The sequence below is a fragment of the Mustela putorius genome, unplaced genomic scaffold (assembly GCF_011764305.1).
Source record: "Mustela putorius furo isolate JIRA1106 unplaced genomic scaffold, ASM1176430v1.1 tig00003853_pilon_pilon_pilon, whole genome shotgun sequence".
Taxonomy (NCBI): domain Eukaryota; kingdom Metazoa; phylum Chordata; class Mammalia; order Carnivora; family Mustelidae; genus Mustela; species Mustela putorius.
Genome location: NW_025422005.1, coordinates 11,319,386 through 11,341,154, shown reverse-complemented (window position 1 = coordinate 11,341,154; position 21,769 = coordinate 11,319,386).

Sequence of the window (21,769 nt, the reverse complement as noted above, 5' to 3'; positions counted from 1 at the left end):
GGGAAGCTGAGCTGGTAGCCAGGACTAGTTATCTTCCCGGCTGGGTGAGCTGGGCTGGGGAAGCCCTGAGCTGGGCACACCCCCTCATCAGGCCTGGTCCCTGCCCGGGAGGCCCAGCACAGGTCAGACCTAAGTCAAACTCGCCGCGGCAGGGAGTCTTGAACAAAAAGGGCGGTGGGGGACACCTGGGTGGCTCCGCTGGCTAAGCAACTGCCTTCTGCTTGGGTCATGATCCCAGGCTCCTGGGATCGAGTCCCACATGGGGTTCCTTGCTCGGCGGGCAACCTGCTTCTCTCTCTGCCTCTGCCCGCTTGTGTGCTCTCTCTCTTGCTCTCTCTGACAAATAAATAAATAAAATCTTAAAAAAAAAAAAAAGAAGGGCGGGGGTTCTCAAACTGGAACTACTACTGTGTCTTGGAATTGTCTGGACTCTGACAAAAATACAGACTCTTGGGGCGCCTGGGTGGCTCAGTGGGTTAAGCCTCTGCCTTCGGCTCAGGTCATGATCTCAGGGTCCTGAGATCTAGCCCTGCCTTGGGTACTCTGCTCAGCGGGGAGCCTGCTTTCCCCTCTCTCTCTGCCTGCCTCTCTGCCTATTTGTGATCTCTCTCTCTCTGTCAAATAAATAAATAAAATCTTTAAAAAAAAAAATGCAGACTCCTGGGTCCCGTCCGCTGAGCTTCCGATTGGATGGGTTTGATGTGGAGCCTGAGGATCAAATTTGTAGCGAGCTTCCCTGGCCAATCTGACACAGGAGGCCCACACCGTTGGAATTCCAGCGCTGGAAGCTTGAATAAGGCAGCTAGGTTGGCCTCCCCGCCCCCCATCATGTGACCCACCTTCTAGAACTGCGGGGTTAAATCCTGTACCAGCCACAGGTGCCTATTTAAATTTAAATTAATTTAAATGAAATAAAATTAAAGCCAGTTCCTCAGGGGCTGGTGGCCATCACATGGCACAGAGCAGATAGGGAACACTGCTTTCTGTCCATTCTTCCAGCCACGGAAGGTTCTAGAATGTCAGCTCCATGAAGGCAGAGATAATTGCTTTATTCACTGCTGTCCCTGGGCTCCAGCACAGTGCCTAGAACATAATGGGGATCAAGAACAGCTTTTTCGACTAATTTTTTTTATCGTCATTAAATATATGTAACATAAAATTGACCATTATAACCATTTTTACTCACATTGTGTTGGCAACCATCACCACCATCTTTAGGCAGAACTTTTTCATCCTCCCAAACTGAAGCTCTGTCCCCAAGAAACGGTAACTCCCCATCTATGAATACATATTGTTTAAATATTTTATTTATTTATTTGAGAGAGCAGGAAGGAGGGGAGGGAGAGAGAGAAGCAGACTCCCCCCTGAGCAGGGAGCCTGATGCGGGGCTCCGTCCCAGGAGCCCAAGACCATGATTTGAGCCGAAAGCAGATTCTTTTTTTTTTTTTTTTAAAGATTTTATTTGTTTATTTGACAGACAGAGATCACAGTAGACAGAGAGGCAGGCAGAGAGAGAGGAGAAAGCAGGCTCCCTGCTGAGCAGAAAGCCCGATGCAGGACTCGATCCCAGGACCCTGAGATCATGACCTGAGCCGAAGGCAGCGGCTTAACGCACTGAGCCACCCAGGCACCCCGAAAGCAGATTCTTAACTGATTGAGCCACCCAGGCGCCCTACTGATTGAGCCACCCAGGCGCCCTGACATCCATGAATATTTTTGAAGGCACGAGTGACCTCGATCAAGTCACTTCCCCTGCTCTGGGCTCTAGTTTTGTTATCTACAGAACAGTTACGTCTGAGTCCCTACCTCAGGAGTTTTTTGAAAGGCTCAAATGAGATCCCGCGTGTGCTCAGCACACAGTAAATACTCATCAAACATTAGCTGTTACTATTGTGTTACCCCATCAGGAAGTCCTGTCTGAAGGTCCCACACCTCCCTGCCTTCCGAGCTCCTCAGTCAAGTAAACAGAAACGGGGACCACTGTTGGCGTGAATCACATGGGTGTGTTTTGTCTCCGGGGTGTGAGCCACGGCCGGCCCTTTGTGTCCCCAGCCCGGCCAGTCCCCCGATGGTCATGTTTGCATTTCCCAGAGTTCTCTCTCACCGAGGGCCTCCCTTGGGATCTTGCAACAGCCCTGAGGTGAGGAGAAGTTAGAAGGAGCCCTAGCAGACGACGTCACGGTAGAGATGGGAAGGCTGGGACCTGGGGCAACACCGGAAACCCATGGCAGAGCCAGAACTCTGAGAAAGAGCCAGAAATCTTTCCAAGATGCCACCTGACTGGCACATGGGAAACCCGGGCTCAATGACCAAATGACCGGACAGACACTGTTAGGCTGATGCTTTTTTTTTTTTTTCCCAGCTGAGGAAATAGGCTCTGGGAGGTTAAGTGAGAAGCTTGGTAAATATTTATGGAATTGATCGCATGGTGTCAGGGGGCAGGGAGAGCTGGCCAGGCGCTCCAAAGCCTGCAGTGCCTCTAATCCCTGCCCCAAGGGACAGCCAGGACAGCCCGCTGCCCTGGATGGGATGTTGTTATGGTGGAGGAGAGAGAAGCTAACTCTTGGCATCCTGAGGGAAGGGACACATTTCCTTGGCTTTGGAGTCAGCCTCGGATCTGTGACAGATGCGGGGGACAAGGGCGGGGTCTCGCTAAGCCCTTCAACGTAAGCTCAGGACCCTCCTAGAGATTTTTTTAAAAAAAGATTTTATTTGTTTATTTGACAGAGAGAGAGACAGCAAGAGAGGGAACGCAAGCACGGGGAGTGGGAGGGGGGAGGCAGGCTTCCCACTGAGCAGGGAGCCCGATGCGGGGCTCGATCCCAGGACCCTGGATCAAGACCCGAGCTGAAGGCAGAGGCTTAACTGAGCCACCCAGGACCCCACCTCCCCGCACCCCCGCCGCTGCCTTCTAGAGATATTATAAAAGTTGTGGCCTTCCATCAGTCGTGCACTGGGAAATGTTTAACCTCGCACTGTCTGGAAGGAAAATACAAACAAACAGGCAAACAAACAAACAAATAAAACCTCAAAATCTTGGTTGGTGTCACTTGCCAATTGCTGCGGTGTCAATTCTCCCAGCCACAGCTGATCCCGAGAGGCCGCTGAAGTCGGGCTTGCAAAATTCCCGAGAACGGAACACCCAGCTCTTCCCGAGGCACATCACTAGGTCTGTGCGACCCAGGCAAGCCCCTTGCCTGCTCTGGGCCTCGGTTCTCTCATCTGTAGAAAGACTCGCTTCTGCGTTCCCACCCAGAGCTGAGGAGATCCGCAAGACTGGTGGGGACTGTGGAAGGTCCCAGTGGGGACTGTGGAACGTCGTGCCTTCCAGCGCCTCGCTGGGGCCTGTGGGTGGGGACCCAGGCGGCAGAGAGGAGCAGCGCTGTGGGGCAGCAGCTCCGTGTCCCTTTCCCACCCAGAGCTCCCGGGCAGGGACTCCTGACTTCCCCAGTGGTGATGACACTTTGCCCAAATCTGGAAAGACAGGCTCACCTGCCCCCGTCTGGCTCACCCCCCTCATTTCCTCCCAGCTGACCTCCACGGGAGAAGAGAGAAATCCCCCTCCGCCACCCAGGCAGCGCCTCCCATTCTTGCCTGAGCTCTGGCAGGACCCTGGGGACCCAAAGGGGCACACTTTTGACAAGGGCCGCCCGGTGCGGTAATAGTCCCCACTCTGCTCGTGGCATCTAAGACATTTGCATCCAGGAAACAGTGAGCCTGGAGGTTAAGGGGAGCTGGTCATGTTGGGAAACGTCCTTCCCACTTTGGGAGGGAAGACTGCATACCTGAGCTGGTGTTCCAGAAGTTTCTTTCCATGAAAGGAGTTGAGGACACAATTAAATATTAGGGCAAAATGGTGCCTCGTGACAAAAACAAGCTTTCTGCTACAAAGACGGGGAAACTGAGGCCGGGGAGGGGAAAGGTCATGTTCACGGTCGCCACAAGGACTCAGGTTGAGCTAGGACCTGGGCCCAGTGTCGGGGTGTTCATCTCTCTTCTTTGCTACCTGGTGAGTGGCAGAAGGGGCTGGAAGGTGGGGGCCCAGGAACAGGGCTGTCCCAGAGGGAAAGAGTGACCAGCCAAGGCCTGACATTGCCCAGGGGATCTCATGGGCAGGTGACCACTCAGGGGAGGTCTGTCACCCCCAAGGAAGCAGACCACCCTTCTGGAAGGCCTGGGGCCTGAGAAGCACTATGACTATGAGTCCGGGGGTAGGGCACTCCTCTTCCTGATGTGTAGACGATGTTGCTTGCAAGTAGGGAACTAGCTCTGTTCAGCTTTGCTCCTGTTTCTCCATGTTGCCTTGGGCAAGTCCCTGTCCCTCTTGGCACCAGCCTCTCTGGCTGCAAAATGGGAGGTTTGGGCCAGATCAGTGGTTGAAATCTTGTTTTAGCTGCAGAATGATTTCCTAGATGCCTGGTACAGAAAATGGTTACAAGAGGGGCAGATTTGGGAGACACTGGGGCTTAGGAAGGAGGGGAGGAGGGTGGAGGATGTGTGTTCCAGACGCTCAGCTGCTCAAACCCCCTCTCCCCTGGAGGGCACTCTCTGCCCTCCCTGGGGGCAGAATGCCTGAATGGGGCCCCAGAGGTCCCTGGGGATTCCTTCTGCGGGGAGCCTGGGATGTGAGGGGCCTGGGCCATACCCCCGGGGGGAGGAAGTCAGGTACCCCTCCAGACCCCTAATGGCTGGAGAGAAAGCGAGAGAGAGAGGGAGAGAGAGAGAAGTCAGGAGATAGAAGGACAAAGATAGGAGCGCCTGGGTGGCTCAGTGGGTTAAGCCTCTGCCTTCGGCTCAGGTCATGATCCCAGGATCCTGGATCGCACCCCACATCGGGTTCTCTGCTCAGCCCAATGTGATCTCTCTCTCTGTCTGCCTGTCAAATAAATAATAAATAAAATCTTAAAAAAAGAAAGAAAGACAAAGAGAGAGACAGAAGACCGGGACAGGGCAAGACAGAAAAACAGAGAAGAGGAGGCACACGAAAAGAGAAATATTTGAGAACGAAATGGGGGGAGCAAGAGACGGGGAGAAGGAGAGACACATGTTTCCACTCAAAGTCCTCGTTTAAAATAAACCCAAACCAACAATCTCAGCCGCTGATGGCTGGCCGGAGCCCAGGCCCCAGGCCCAGTGTGACCGCGGGCCTCCTGGCCCCCTGCCTGGGGAACTCAAGTAATGACTGCCCCGGGTCTGCTCTCAGACACCGCCTCCAACTGAGCCTTTTTTTTTTTTTTTTTTTAAGATTTTATTTATTTACTTGATAGAGATCACAAGTAGGCAGAGAGGCAGGCAGAGAGAGGGTGGGGGGAAGCAGGCTCCCTGCTGAGCAGAGAGCCCCATGCGGGGCTCAATCCCAGGACCCCGGGATCATGACCTGAGCCGAAGGCAGAGGCTTTAACCCACTGAGCCACCCAGGAGCCCCCCGACTGAGCCCTGTCCGCTGATAGTGGCTCAGGCCTGAGAGTCCCGGGAGAGACCCCCGGAGCAGGATGAGCCCCCAAGACCTCCCTCAGCTACGCCTCAAGGGGCTGCTCCTGCCCGAGCATTTCGACCATTCCAGGTTGGGAGCCACTAGCCACCATGAGGACTAAGGGCCAGAAGGAAGCCTGAGAAGGGACAGACTCAGGCTCGGCTTTAGCTTGGGGCCAGTTAGCAGAGGCCCACCATCCCCCAGACCTCAGAGTCCCTCCACGCCTCCTCTCTGGGGACCCACCCCCAGTGTCTGCAGCCCCACACCTGGGGCACTTGGTTAGGGGTAAAGTCATGTGCCCCGGACATTCTGGGGGGATGTTCTGGGAGGCCGAGGAGGCAGGTGCATGGATCTAGGGCCTTCTCTCCCAGCGCACCTGGCCAGAAGCCCCATCATTCTCCCCACACGTTTATTTTGTTCTCAGAGCCAAGATTCGATCTGGCTTATGCCCCACGTAGCTGGGCAAGAAGAAAAGTACTTTAATAGTATCGTCCATTTCTAAAGCACCTGTTGGGTCCTGGGGCCGGCCAAGCCCCAAATGCATCATCTCAGTGAATCCTCAGGCCCCACAAGGCTGGAGCCAGTGTAACGCCCACTGCACCGATCATGAAACTGACGCTCCGAGGCGCTCAAGCCCTTACCCAAGTGTCACAGGTAAGAAGCAGGATTTGAACCCAGGTTCACCCACCCAGGTTCACCCACCGCGGCCTCACACCCTGAGATAATGGGGAGCTTCTGGCGTGTGGGGCCACCCCCCTGCATCCCAGGGCCCATGGAGGGGACACGGTCCACCCTCAGGCCCAGACTCCCGTCCCTTCCGGAGCTGAGAGAGGCAGGTCTGAGAACAGCTGATCCCCTGGGTTTTGTTCTTGGCACAAAGGAGTCCGGATCCAGGCTTAGTGGTGAATGGCGAGGGGCCCACAGCCCCCTCCCGCAGGCCGGCCTGGCAGGCTCTGCTCCTGCCTGCTTCCCCACAGCCCCTGAGCCCTCAGCTTCCTATTCAGAACCCGGGCTCAGGCCCGACAGGAGTATCAAAGGCGGGCAGATCTAGGGGGATTACAGGAGGCTGTGGGAGGCTGGGGATGCGGGATGGAGGTGCTCCCACGGGACTCCCTACTAGTTGCTGGGCTCTTCCTGATCTTGGGTTGTCCTCACGGTCCCTGGCCATGTAGGTGACCGTGTGAAAAGTAAAGGCTAGCGAAGGTAAGGGACTGGTCCAAGGTCACAGAGCAAGTCAGAGGCAGAACCAGGGGTGAATCCAGGTAACGCGGCTCCCACTCGGGGCGTTTTCCGTGCAGCAAGACTCCTGTGTGTTCAAGACACCCCTGTTCTGTGGTCTCTTCCAGAGACAGAAAAACACAAAGGCAGGGGATTGAGACACCAGCTGGCAGGGACAGGCCCAGGAGAGAGAGGGACCCCCTGGGAGGTCCTTTCCCCCTGGCCCGCCTCTGCTGGGGCCCCTGAGCCTGTGTGAGCCGTGGGGTCTGGGGACTCAGACCTTCCCAGGAGAGAAGGGAGCATGGGTGGGCGGAGACAACTGGGGGGGGACACAGCACTTTGGGCAGTTTGGGCCCTGGGATGGGGCCCTGCTGTGTGGCTCCGGGGAGATACAAATCCCTCTCTGGGTTTCTATCTCCCTCTAGGCTCCCAGAGTCAGAAGACCTCTCTCCCTCTGTGGTGTGGATGAGGGCTTGGTAACTGAGGGTCCCCTTCCCTGAGTCCCTGCAGTGGGGCAGGCCGGTGCCAAGCTCGGGACCTGCATTCTTTCCACCAGTCCTCTCTTTCCACCCCATGTGACAGAGGAGGAAACTAAGGCTCAGGGTCGCACAGCTTGGAAAGAAGTCCTGCCTTCTCTTCCTCTGAGTGCCAGGCCCCCGGCTGTGTGCTGGGACCCCGCAGGCCGACCTCTCCCCACCAGCCTGAGTGGCTGTGGCACCCCTGGTGCGAGGCCCCCTCTCCTGGTGTCTAGGTGGCAGAGGAAGGTACCCACGTCCCCCCTCCTGTTGCGGGCCCTGTGCCACAGCAGCCCCGAGGAATGCCGCCGCATTCCTGTGGTGGGGGTGTGGCTGCCTGTGGCCGTGTTTGCCCAAGGCCGGTGCGTGTTGCTAAGCAAGCCCCGGGCTCCGGGCTCCAGCTCAGGGCGCTGAGTCAGCAGCCCCGTTCCTCCCAGCGGAGCTCCAGGAAGGTGGTGACAGGCGGGGAGGAGGAAGTTCTACTTCCCTCGGAGGTGGGGGCGGGGGTGCCCCAGGGCTCACATCTGGGGACGCGGTGGGGATAGTGAGGGTGGCCGGCTGAGGTCTGCAGAGGGGAGGCAAGGCTCTCTGGGCAAAGATGCTGGGACGGCGGGGCCCAGGGCGTCCCCCATCCCCACCCCAGGGGGAAGGACTTCAGGATGGCAGCAGGGCAGTGGCTCTGCTAAGCGCTTTCTACACGCCAGGCTCCGGACCGGCTGCACCTCTGTGTCCTTATCAACAAATTCACTATTGATAAACTCCCTGGGGCAACTGAGGTGCCGCCAGGTCCTCAGTGAGTAAAGGGTACAGATGGGCCTCTGACCCAGACCTGTGTTCAGCATGCCAGGAGTGGGGAAGAGCCCGCCAGGCCTGGCTCTAGAAGCCTGAACTAGCCTTTCTCCCTGGGCCTCAGTTTCCCTCCTCTGCTGGGGTCAGCCTGGTGTCTCTCTAAGCCCTCATGAGGAAGGGAAAATGGGAGGCCCCACAACTTCCTCCTTGACCGGGGACAAGTCACTTTCTCTGGCAGATGTTACCACCACCCCCCATTCCCCTCTCGCCCCAGACTTTGATCTGGCGGTGTCTGCCTTCAGATCTCCTTATCTTTAGGGGCGATGCCCCAGTGTATCACCCTCACCCACCCCCACCCTACTTGGGCGTCCAGGGCAGAAAGGAGCAGGTGCACCAGGCACCAGGAGGGACCTAGGACTTAGGGGACTTCAGATGCTGGCCTCACGGTGCCAGTTCTGCTCCCTCCTGGGTCTTCCTTGAACAGAACTGGCGGGTCATGGACACTGGGCACCAGAATAGTGGAGACAGGGTGAGGCAGGGTGAGGTGTGGGGGTCAGAAGGCCAAGAGTTTCCATGTCTTGTGCGTTTTTGTGTTTGTTTGTTTGTTTTAAAATTTTATTTACTTATTTATTTGAGAACATGTGTGAGTAGAGGAAGAGAGAGAATCTTTTTTTTTTTTTAAGTTTTATTTATTTATTTGACAGAGGGAGAGAGAGCACAGCAGACTCCCCATGAAGCAGGGAGCCCGATGCGGGGCTCGATCCCAGAACCCCAGGATCATGACCTCGGCCAAAAGCAGACACTTAGCAGACTGAGCCACCGAGGCGCCCCTAGAGAGAGAGAATCTGAAGCAGGCTCCATGCTCAGAGCGGAGACAGACAGTGAGACACGGAGCTCCATCTCCTGATCTTGATCTGAGCTGAAACCAGCAGTGAGATTACTCAACTGATTGAATGATTTTGGTGGTTTCAGATAAGAGAAGGAAGCAGAGGTGACAGGGCTGGGGAAGGGCAGGGGGAGTAAGTCCCATCCCAGTCTCGTCCCACTGTCCTGGGTCCCCTCTCAGGCTCATGGGAGGCGAATGGAAGTGCAGACAATGATTTGGGGGGTCAGGGCTGAACAGGGGCAGTGTCTGTGAGGCTTGGGGTGCGGTGCTGGAGGAGGCGGCCCAGGCTGATGGGACAAGGCCTGGTGTCTGCCCTGGGAATGTCTCTACTCTGATCAGAGGGCATACATACCATACCTGGAAAAGGCTCCCAATCTGCTGGAGGAGTGCCGCCCCTTTTGCCTGGTGGGGTTCACAGTCTGAAGGCAGAGGCAGACAGGGAGGCCTGCTAATGAAGCAGGACCCTGCAGAGTCCAGGCCCTGTACCTGCTAGACCTGGTCAGGCCAGTCTGAAGGAAAGGAGGCAGAGCAGAGCCCAGAGACCCACCTCCATGCCCACAGGGATCAGCCTGGGGTCAGGCCCTGGCTGGGGAGGGGGTTGGTCTCTGAGACAGGCCCCAAGGCACATTTTCAGGCTGTGACAGGAGGAGGCGGCCCTGGGCAAAACAATTATTACTGCCTGTTCCTCCAGGCCTGGCGAGACAGGAAGGCTCTATTACAGGGTAGGAACTGCAGGAAGCCCCTCCCCCACGACGCCCTGCCCATCCCCCACATGCACCCAGGCACAGACACACGCCTGCACACACATGCGGACAGACATGCTAGTTGTACAAGCAAGCCGCTCAGCCTCCCTAAGCCTGGGTTCCAGGGCTAGGATGAGGTTCAGAACAGCCCATGTGTTTGGGGATACAGGATCTGCAGAGGCGGGCGCCTTCTTCCCTCAACCCACGCCCTTGCACTCGGACAGGGCAAGTGGACACAGGCACTCACCCTTTCCTACGCACCCTTTCCTACGTGTGGTCACCTTGCAGCCCTGCTCAGTGTCCCCACTTCCTCTAATGCGACGCACCCACCCATCCTTGCTCAAAGACCTTCATGCTGCTGCACACATACATGGATATGAACTTGGGGGCCATGGCGGGGTTCCCAGGACCCCCCAAAGAGAGTCCTTACCAACCCCACCAGCCACATTTTGTCTCTGGAGTGGACCCCCGAATCAGCCAGGCCCCGGGCAAGGTCCAGGGGCTCAGAAGAGGTAGCACACGAAAGACCTGTAGCTCCGGCTTCTAATGCCAACTCTGCCCTGAGCCTCAGTTTCCCCATCTGTAAAATGGGGATATGTACAGTCACTGAGAGAGCACAGGGCCAGGGGTGGAGTCCATGGGATGATCTGTATCAAGTGTGGCATGGATAGAGCAGGGAGATACAGTAGATGCTCAGCGAATGCAGGTTGGGTTGACTTAGGGAGGCAGAAACTACCCGGAATGTGGAAGATGACAGATATTATCAGGTGTATTCAACAAACCCGTTATGTTCCAGGCCTTGAGCTGGGCACTGAGGCCTCAGCTTTAAGACAAAGCAAAACAAAACCCTGTTCCTGCTCACACCCAATACTGCAGACTTGTGTCAATAGCCAGTTTCCAGTCAGTTATGCCAGAGTTGAGCGGAGAGGCAGTGGGGTGTTGGGGGAAAGAATGGGGTTGCCACTCACTGGAGGTGATCTTAGTCAAGTGACTTTCCTTCTTGGAGACTCACTTTCCCCTTCCATAAAATGGGCATGAAAATAACCAGCTCACTGGGCTGGTTTGTGTTTAAGAAGTGCTGGACCCTTAGCTCCCTAAGCAGAAGGGTTAATGACCCTGGTGCGGCTGTTGCCCAGAAGGTGGTCCCTGCACCCCATTCTCCTGTTCTGAGCCTGTATGGAGGAAGGGTCTGGGGGGTCTGAGACCAGTCTGTTTCCATAGCACAGCCTGCATTTCCTCACCAGGAACCCAGTCCCCAGTCTCGTAAGCCACATCTCCGGGCAGGGCGAAGAGCAGGAGCAGATTCCCAGGATGTGCTTGTCCATGGACAGATGTGGTCAACCACCTTCAACCACCTGGGTCTGTGTGCTTCTGGTGACCACAGCCTGGAGAAGTGGCAGAGATGTACTGACTCTTAGGAACACCCCAGTCTAATGGGAGAGGGTCCCCCCACACCAGCATCCTATCAGAATGTGTCACTCTTCATAATGTTGGAGCCGAGAGGCCCCTTGGAGATGTCTCTTGAGTCACCAGGGGTTTGGCCTGGAAACACCTACTCAGGGTCACCCTTGGGAGCCTGAGGGTGTCCCAAGGGTGGGACTCAAACGGGAGGGGGGGCGGCGGGAGCCAAGGGGGTGCCTAGGCGTGGTGCACAGCATTGGGGCAAACTGGGGAGTGCAAACCCGTCTAAGGACCTCTAAAGTTGGGATGTTACTCAGACCAAACCCACACAAGCCTGTGGTCTCCCTCCTGCCCTTGACTGGTCAGCTGGCAAGTCCCAGGAGCAACCTTCCCCTTCTACAGTTGGGGAAACTGAGACCAGAATGAGGACGGAGTTTTCTAGCTATGAGCCAACCTTAGCTTCCTCACCTGCCTTCCCTACAGGGTTGGTATGAGGGCAAAAGGTGATGAATGGGAAGCGGTAGTCTGGTGCCTGGCGCGGAGGTAGAGCCGGCTAACGCCCACGGTGATCATTGTTAATCATTACTGTTATGAGGCCGCCGGGTGAGGTGGTAGCGGAGGGCTTTCTGGAGGAGGTGGCCTTTAAAAGTGGGGTGAGAGGGGACAGCTGGGACCCAAGGAGAAGAACCAGCTGTTTGCAAACTGCACAGGGGAGCTGCTGTCGTCCACCTTGAACCCCCAGACGCTCGGGTCCCCCATCGTCGTCCGCAGCACCGCCCCTGGTTACACGCCGATGGGGGCCGCCGTTCCCTTTGAGGAGGCGCCGAGGCGGTTCCTCGCAGCGGGGAAGGGCACTCCGCCGGCTTCAGAGCGGGCGCCGAGACCCTCCCCGGCGGCACCTGTGGGGCGGAAGCGGGGGCGGAAGCGGGGGGCGGGGCGCTAGACCGCGCGGGGAGGGGGCCGCCGCTCCTCCGCCCCCACCCCCCCGCCCCCGCCCCCGCCCCCGCCCCCCTTCTCGGTCCCTCGCTACGGCAGCCTGGCCCCCGGCAGGTGGGGCGCCCGCGCATCAGGGAGCCGAGGCCCCCGCCCGGCCGCTGCGGCCCCCATCGCCTCTCCCCCTCCACGTGGCCGGCCTCTCCGGGCCTTTTCTGGGCTCTCCCGCCGGCTCTTCGTCGGCTCTGCGCGCCTTGGCTCCGGGTTTGTCCCTCCGCCGCCTGAAGACCCGGCGGGGCGGCGGCCGCGGTGGCGGTGCCCGTCTGGGGCCGGGGATGGAGAGGGACTAGCCAGGCTTGGCCGCGGTGCCCGTCTGGGGCCGGGGATGGAGAGGGACTAGCCGGGCTTGGCCGGGGCTGGGGCGGCGCGGAGTGGGGTGGGGGGCTGGGTTCCCAGCCGTGGGGCCCTGGTCAAGCCCCTCCTCAGCGAACTGGAGATAGGATTAGAGGCCTGGATACTTTTTGCAAGTTGTGTACTTATTTTTGTAGGGCTCTTTGATGCCCAGGGTGCAAAATACGCAGTACCCAGGAGGGACACACCGCCCGAGTCACCTCTTGCCCCCCCCCCCCAATCAAGGCCCCACCAAGGTTCCTAGTTTCTTTACTCTCCCCCAACCCTTCCCCGCTCACACAAGCACATGCTCTTCAAGGCGGGGCTGTGTCAAGGTCTCTGGTGCTCAGCACAGGGTTCAGCACGATTCCTGTCCCAGGTCACAGAGGCTCTGCGGGTGTGAGCGGTGTGCAAATGCACACCCCTACCCAGGGCTGGCTGAGGGGCTCCTCGGGGGGCCCAACCAGGGACTATGTGAACGGCGACAAGTGTGGACAAGTGGCTGTGGGATGATGGATAAGATGGCAGAGGGATGGATGGATGGATGGATGGATGGGCTGGTGGACAGACAGACAGACAGCCGCTGCCGAGAGGTGACTACCTGGCTAGGCAGGACTGTCTGGGAAGTGATGGATGGGGCTGGGCCCATGGGGGAAGGAAGGAAGGAGGGATGGATAGATGGACAGACTGACAGATGAGGGAGACAGATGAGGGGGTGGAGGAAGGCTGGGGGAGAGGGGCGGTGAGTGATGAGAGATCCTGCTGAGTGAGGGGACAGGGTCTTGCTGGGAAGGTTGTGGCAGAGATGATGTATGGGACTGGGTGAGGATGGATTGCTTACTGCTGGGCTGGCTGCAGACAGCAGGACAGACAGATGGACCCATGGATGGGTGGGTGGGTAGATGGGAGAGGAGTCAGCAAGGAGTGACCAGGGCCCCACTGAGACTGGTTGATGGATAGACAGATGGAGAGGGAGGAGGGGCAGGGGTGAGGTGGGCTAGGAGCTTCTGTCTCTCTTGCAGTGGTTCCTACAGACACCTGTGTGCCTGGACAGGGGTGTGCATGTGCGTGTGTGTGTGCATAGATATGTGTGCTGCTGGGGCTGTGACTGGGTTCACAGCACTTCCTAATACGTGTGTAGACTCATGAGGGCACAGGCCTGATGCTGGGCAAGGGAATAAGGGTCTGGAGGGTGTGGGGTCCCTCCCTTTCCCTTAAGGGGCCTGATGGGGTCCTGAGAAGTTTACCCAGAGAGCATGGTCAGAAGGGGACCTGGGGCAGGGCTCCCAGGGAATGGGGCCTTGTGTGTTCACCCGTGCCTTCAGGAAGGGGAACGGGCTGGGGTCAGACTTGGAGGTTCTCAGGCCCAGCAGAACGGCCACCCTGCCTTTCCTCCCTTCCTCATCAGAGCCTCCACCCCCAGCAGCCAAACCGTCGGGATGCAGGAAGCAGGCTGGCACCTGGCAGGTGCTGTGCCAGCCCAGCCCAGCCCCCAACTATGGTGTCAGTGATAAAAATAATCGCAGCTGACGTTTACGGGGGACTTGCCATGTGCAGGCATTGTGCCAAGAGTTTTTCACACTTTCATGGCTCCCCCCCACAAGGTGCAATAGTATTATAATATTTTTATCCCCACTTGACCAAGGAGAAAACAATCTCTTCATCCAGGGCTAACTGTAAGTGGTGGCTGTGGGAAGGCGGAAGTGTGCCCTCGGCCCCTCACCACCCGTGGCACAGGGGACCCTAGCTGTCGGGCGGGACCATCACAGCTCACAACAGGGAGGGGACCAGGGTGGAAAGAAGACAAAAAGTCATCTCCAAAACTCAGCTTAGCTGAGTAGCTCTGGGACCATTGAGCCCATGGACTTGGATTCGGATCCCGGCTTTGCACTTATTGTGTGGGCAGGTCACTATACTGGCTAAGCCTCAGCTTCCTTATCTGTGAAATGGGGGATGTGCTGCTCATGGGCTGCCATGAGGATGAAATAAGATAATGCAGGAAAAGCACTTGGCAGGTCAGAGCACCCCAGGGCCACAGGGGGGTGGGGCGGGAACCCTGGAACTCAGGGAAGATCCCTCACTTTCCGCAGCAGCAGGAATCCCCCCAAGAATCCCATCAGCCCCTGACTCCCTAATTCGTCCTGGGCCTCTGGGTGTGGCTGAGCACTGTGCTTGGGCCATCCTTTCGTCTCGCTAAGAGGAAGACCCCCGCCCCCCACCAGCCTGCGTAACAGTTGGGAAAAGAGAGAAGGAACTAGCCCAGATCACACTGAGTGAGTTCTCTTAGCAGTGCAGCGGGAAGTGTGAAAATTAATAAAAGGGGAACCCGGGGCGCCTGGGTGGCTCAGTGGGTTGGGCCACTGCCTTCGGCTCGGGTCATGATCTCAGGGTCCTGGGATCGAGTCCCGCATCGGGCTCTCTGCTCAGCAGGGAGCCTGCTTAAAATAAAAATAAAAAATAAAATAAAATAAAATAAAAGGGGACCCCATCTAAAATGGAGTTGGGAGGGGGCGCCTGGGTGGCTCAGTCGTTAAATGGCTGCCTTTGGCTTAAGTCATGATCCCAGGGTCCTGGGATCCAGCTCCGCATCCTGCATTGGGCTCCCTGCTCAGCCGGAAGCCTGGTTCTCCCTCTCCTACTCCCCCTGCTTGTTGTGTTTCCACTCTTGCCAAGTCTCTCTCTGTCAAATAAATAAATAAAATCTTTAAAAAAAAAAAGTCTCCAACTCTTAATTTCGGCTCAGGGCCTGGTTGCAGGTTCATGAGATCAGCCCCCACGCTGGGCATGAAGCTTAAGATTCTTTCCCTCTGCCCTTCCCCTGCTAAACGTGATTGATTGATTTATTGATTGATTGATTAAAATAGAGTTGGGAGGCCCAAAGGGGGAGACCTCCTGCACTACCACTCTGCCACCTGTCAGTCCCAGACGCAGACAGAAAGAGATGCACCTTGCTGGTAGTCCTTTAATACTCCAGTCAGAAGGAACATTTCCTTTCCTGATCAGCAGCAACTTGGCCAATGAGAAACCTTCACCACCTGAACTCTCCAGGGGACTTTTGTTCAGAACAACCCCTACAACTTCCTCTTTTTTCTCCACAAAGTAACATTCCTCTCCTTTGCTTGTTGGACTCTCCTATGGGTTGCTTTTTCTAAATTGTAATTCTTTGCTATTCTTGAATAAACCCATTTTAAGGGTAAAGTAACTGGCTAGTTTTTTTTGTTTGTTTGATGTTCAACAAGTGCCTATTCATTTAACAAAGCTCAATGCCATGAACAAAAAGGGCAGCGCCAGCCCTCCTGGTGCTTATGTGCTAATGGGGCAGAGGGAGAAGCAGGCTTCCCACTCCATCCCAGGACCCTGGGATCATGACCTGAGCTGAAGGCAGATGCTTAACTAATTGAGCCACCTAGGCAGCCCCCCCCCCTTTTAAAAAAAAGACTTCATTTTTTTGACACACAGAGAGAGGGGGAGATCAGACGATTAACAATACTATGTAGAGTGTGGGGCTGGTGGTAAGCGCCATGGAGAAAAACACAGCAAGGAAGGGAGATAGGGGAGTCCCGTGCAGGGTAGCCTGCTGCCCTTTTATATAGGATGGTCAGGTAGAGTACCACAGTGAGCTAGATAACTGCCCGCAGGGACCTGAAGGAGATGAGGAAGGAAGTGTGGGAGGGAGTGATCCTGGCAGAGGAAAGGTAAGTGCAAAGGCCCTGAGGCAGGGCTACCAATTTGTCTTTGAAATTCTCAATCCAAAGGTTAATGAGGTACCTTCCAGGGCCCCGCCTCCAGTAAGGTCTTTCCCCTCTATGGGCCTTAATTTTGTAAAATACAGAGGTGGGGGTTTATCTCCTGAGGTTCCCTTCCGCAGGATGTGCTGTGACTAGTTTTCCATGCATGGTCAAGGGGGTCTGTGGGTATGTCTGTAGGGGCTGGGAGAGCAAGGACTTCTGCCCTTAGGGATCTTGATCTTGAGCAAGTGACTCAGACCTTCCTGAACTTCAAACTTCTCATCTGTGAAGTGGGAATGGAGTCCCCACTTCTCGGAGTGCTTGTGTGTTTGGGATGAGGTTTTGCAGAGCTCTTAGTCAGGGTCTGGTTCATCACTGGTACTCGACGAGTGGGCACTGCTTTTCCTCTGGTGCTTAAGACACCTGGTTAAAGACTGGCCCTCAGAGAAGGGGGAAAGGCTGGTGGCCCAGGATGGCCAGGGAACTCTTCCGGGAGTGGAAGGTCTAAGCTCAGTTTGGAAGGAGAGGAGGAGGATGTGGCCAGAGTAGGAAGGGAAGGCCCAGAGAAATGAGGGTTGACAACCGGGAGCCAGAGTCGGGAGGAAGGGGGTCCCCCAGCGACACTGGCGCCGGAGCCCCCAGCGGCAGCGGGCCCAGGCTGAGGCCCCGCCCCGCCCCCAGCGGCAGCGGGCCCAGGCTGAGGCCCCGCCCCGCCCCCGAGACTCCGCCCCGCATCCAGGCCCCAGGGCAGGATTTGCTGGGAACCCACTTCAAAGGGTCCCAGGAAGCTTGAGCAAGCCCCAGAGGAAGCGGCACAGCCTCTAACCCAGCTCTGGGATTGGGGGAAACCCCGCAATTATGGGGGGGGCCTTCCTCCCACGCTGTCCGCCTCCACTCCAAATGCGGAGCACACATTTTAGTACCCCCCTCCCCCAATCTCAAACCGTTCCATCGGGAGAGGGGAGCTCAGCGAAACTTCTGCTCAGGCACGTTCACCCGGAAAACCTCACCTGAGTCCAACTGCGGCTGCAATTGAGGCATGTGTTATTTGGGGGAAAAAAAAAAAAAAAGATTCCCGGTGCTCGCCTGTGTGCAGCCCGCAAGCATTTACTGAGCGCCTACTGCATCCCGCGCTCCAGTCCCTCCAGGAGCTCCCTTCCTAAAGGGGAGGGCAGGAGGGAGTAGTTATAACCTGAGAGCTGAGGTTAGTTACAGGGTGAACCGATCTGGCCGGGGATGGGGGGAAGTGGGGGGGGTGGGCAGCCCAGCCGCTCTTCAGCAGAGACTTCTGATGGGGAGTGTAACCAATGGCCGAGATTTAGTGCACAGTCCCCGCGTGCCGGGCTCCGTGCCAAGAGCTCTCCTGATGTCTCTCATTTAATCCAGCAGCAGTGCTGGAGGGCCAAAACCATTATTATGGTGCCCATTTTGCAGATAAGGCAGCTGAGGTTGTAAGGCTCTGCCAAAGCCACAGCCAGTTAAGCAGCAGAATCCCAGGTTCCTTGCTCACTGAGTCCTCCTCAGTGTGTGTACACTATGGAGCAGGTGCTCCCCTACACGTGGGGCACCCGTGTTGCTTCTCCTGGGCTCATCTGAGGTAAGTCTGAAAGAATGAGTGGGGGTGGCCGAGGTGGCCGAGGTGGACGAAAACACGTGGTGTATTTAGGAAAGAGCAGGGAGACTGGGGTGAGACATACTTAACTTCCTAGTTCTACCTCTGCCAAGGCCTTGCTGTAACTTTATTCATTTTTTAAAAAGATTTTATTTAGAAGACATCCAGATGGCCAACAGACATATGAAAAAGTGCTCCATATCACTCGGCATCAGGGAAATACAAATCAAAACCACAATGAGATATCATCTCACACCAGTCAGAATGGCTAAAATTAACAAGTCAGGAAATGACAGATGCTGGTGAGGATGCCGAGAAAGGGGAACCCTCCTACACTATTGATGGGAATGCAAGCTGGTGCAGCCACTCTGGAAAACAGCATGGAGGTTCCTCAAAATGTTGAAAATAGAACTACCCTATGACCCTATGACAACTGCACTACTGGGTATTTACCCTAAAGATACAAATGTAGTCATCGGAAGGAGCACGTACACCTGAATGTTTATAGCAGCAATATCCACAATAGCCAAACTATGGAAAGAACCTAGATGTCCATCAACAGATGAATGGATCAAGAAGATGTGGTATATATACACAATGGAATACTATGCAGCCATCAAAAGAAATGAAATCTTGCCATTTGCGACGACGTGGATGGAACTAGAGGGTATCATGCTTAGCGAAATAAGTCAATCGGAGAAAGACAACTATCATATGATCTCCCTGATATGAGGAAGTAGAGATGCAACGTGGGGGGTTAAGGGGGTAGGAGAAGAATAAATGAAACAAGATGGGATAGGGAGGGAGACAAACCATAAGAGACTCTTAATGTCACAAAACAAACTGAGGGTTGCTTGGGGGAGGGAGGTTGGGAGAAGGGGGGTGGGGTTATGGACATTGGGGAGGGTATGTGCTATGGTGAGTGCTGTGAAGTGTGTAAACCTGGTGATTCACAGACCTGTACCCCTGGGGATTAAAATATATTATATGTTTATAAAAAATATTAAAAAATAGATTTTATTTATTTGAGGGTGGGGGCAGAGGGAGAGGGGGAAGCAGGCTCCCTGGGAGCCAGATGAAGGACTTGATCCTGGGACTCTGGGATTAGGAAGGACCTAAATCAGAGACAGATGCTTAACTGACTGAACCACCCAGGCATCCCTAGCTGTAACTTCAGGCAACTCTGTTCTCTCTGGGCCTCAATCTTCATCCGTAAAAATGGCTACAAATTAGCTTTTCCTTCCACAGCTGCTGGGAGGGTGAATGAGTTCTATGTGAAGGCGGCTTGGCCCATAGAAGGTCTTCAAGAGATGGAAATTGAAACAAATGGAGGGAACTGATTTAGAATGCCACCACTGGGGCGCCTGGCTGGCTCAGAGGGTATAGCAGGAGATTCTAGATCTCAGGGTTGTGGGTTCGAGCCCTAAGTGGGGTGAAGAGTTTAGCTAAAAATAAAACTGTAAAAAAAAAAAAAAAGAATATCACCATGACATGTGAGCATCTACCGAGTAACTCCTGGGTGCAGGGCACTGTTCTAGCTGGTGCCTCACTCCCGGGAGCGAGGGGGGAAGGGACGGGGTCTGTGGATTTCAGCTTCCAGAAGCAGGGGATGAGACAGGTACCCATGAGGGTGTGCGCTACAGATCATGGTTGCCTGGGCTGGAATGTCAGCTGTAACTTTTAGCTTTGCTCCTTTGCGAAATGGGGACTGTCACAGTGCCCACCTTGTGGGGCTATCATGAGAACTAAGGGGGTCCGTATAGGTCAAGTGCCTAGAGCCAACTGGGCAGGGCCTGGCATGTAAGTCCTTTATAAGTGTTGGATACAATGTTGTTGTGTTTTTTTTTTCTCCTGCTGCTCTTGGCCAGAGGAAGGCACAGATGAAAGTGGGGTGGGTGAAGCTATTGTTTCAGTGCTGATCTTGGTCATCTGCTTGTCCCCAGCAGGCTGGTGGGCTGGAGGTGGGGACAGTGGGCGAGGAGGCTGGTACAGCCACACAGGAACACGCTCAACCTCACCCTGCCCGTACCCGAAGCCTCAGTGGCACTCAGGCCCCGCAGGCTTTTTGGGGCCTTTATGGGGGTAATTCTATCTCCATTAGGGTTTTATTATGTCACAATAAATACCACTTTTCGGTGCCGCGCTTCCTAAGACTCACCAAAGAACTTTCCTTGTCAGCATCCAGTCACCCTGAGCAGGAAGGACTCTGCTGGGTCGGGTTGGACGGGAAGGGTGTGTCACCAGGTGAGTGACTAAAGATGTAGGAGCTGTCCCTGCCCCCCACCTCCCACCAGTGCACACACCACCCCTTCCCACAGGCCTCTGCTCCCATGTCAAAGACGAGCGACATCTGTCTCTGGGCTCCGGGTCCCTAGCTAGGCACACACCTCTGAGCACATGGCGGGCAACAGCAGGGCCTGCCCGCACCCCTGCCACGTGGGGCCCACCTGGTGAGGTCCCCAAGGGAAACCCACGCAACTACACCTCCCACGCAGAGGACCAACCAACACAGTGCACGGTGACTCTCAGGCAACACAGAGCTTACCAACCCCTTCCTGCGCTCTTGGAGCGTAATCCCCACATGACACCCAACATACAGAGCCTGTATGGCAGGTCACACACATTTACGGGCAGGGTCCTACCTACGACATGTGAAATCTTCCATTCACCTTAGCCCGGAGTGTCCAGCACAACACGCAAAACACTCATCCACACAGTTACACACACATACACACCATGCATGCGCCATGGGGGAAGCCTAGGGCCCATAAACCCTGCCCAGCTCAGAGGCCGCTTCTTCCCCCTGAGTCGCTTGTGACTGTAGTCACAGCCGGGGTTTAACCAGGACGTCCCACAGCCCTGGCCTGTGCGGTGGACATGCACGACCTTCCTCTGCCATCACCATAAACCCCTGAAGGAGGTTAATCCATCTTCCCGATGAGCAGACGGAGCCTCAGAGAGGGGACATGTCCAAAAACCCGTGGGCTGACTCTAGCCCTTGCCACGAGGGCACACACACACACACACACACACACATCCTCTACACCCACATAGGCTTACACGCACGCTCACACACGTACAGCCACACACCTGCACACACGCACATACACTCACATGTGCGCAGGCATGCGCACACACACCCCGACATGCCCACATGCGCTCCCGCACACCAACACGCACGCTCATGGACACTTGCACGCTCACAGACTCTCAGAACACCAAGGCTCTCCTATCATCTTGGTCAAAGGCTTTAATTACGCTACCCCAACACCTGTAATTAGCCCTCCTCCTCCAGAGGAGGCGTCTGGACCCGCTTCCCAAGGGCAGGCGCCAAGGCCGAGAGAGGCCAAGATGTCCACAGCTGGCAGGGAGGACGCGGGGACTGGAGCAGCACAGCTGGGCCTTGGGCAAACGGATCCGGGGAAGTCGGGATAGCCCAGGATGGGGTCAAAGAGAGGGGAGGTGGACAGAGGGACCTGGAGCCTCTCAGGGAATCAGGCCTGCTACAGCTGCTCCTCCCTGACTGGCCAAATGGTGATTGGGCAATTGGCAGCCGTGGGTGGCCGGCAGGCGGGTGAGAGGACATTTCCCGTTTGTTTCACTAAGTCCAGCCGCTTCCGACTGCAGGGGAGATGAGCTCACACGTCTGAGGAACCTTTGGGAAGAGGCCCCTTGAAGGGGCAGGTGGGAGGCAGGTGCCCTCCAAAATGTGGAGACAGACTGACTGATTCAGCCATGCCAGGGGTGGGGTGTGGGGTGCTCCAACAGCAGCCTCCTGCCTGCCTTTCCCCCCCACATCGGGCAGCGATGGAAGCAGAGACTACCTAGATTCAAATCCTGGCTCTACTTCCTTAGCTGTGCAACCTTTGGGCATGTGTGTAAGGGCTTGGAGCCTCAGTGTCCTCTTCTGTAAAATGGGGATAATGACACCTGGTTCCCAGAGGAGAGTTACAGGAAATAATCCATGTCTGACTCATTCCTAGAGGTGGTTGCATTTAGATGACGGTATTCATGTATTCATTTCTTTTTCTTTTTTAAAAAGATTTTATTTATTTATTTATTTGACAGAGAGGGAGTGAGA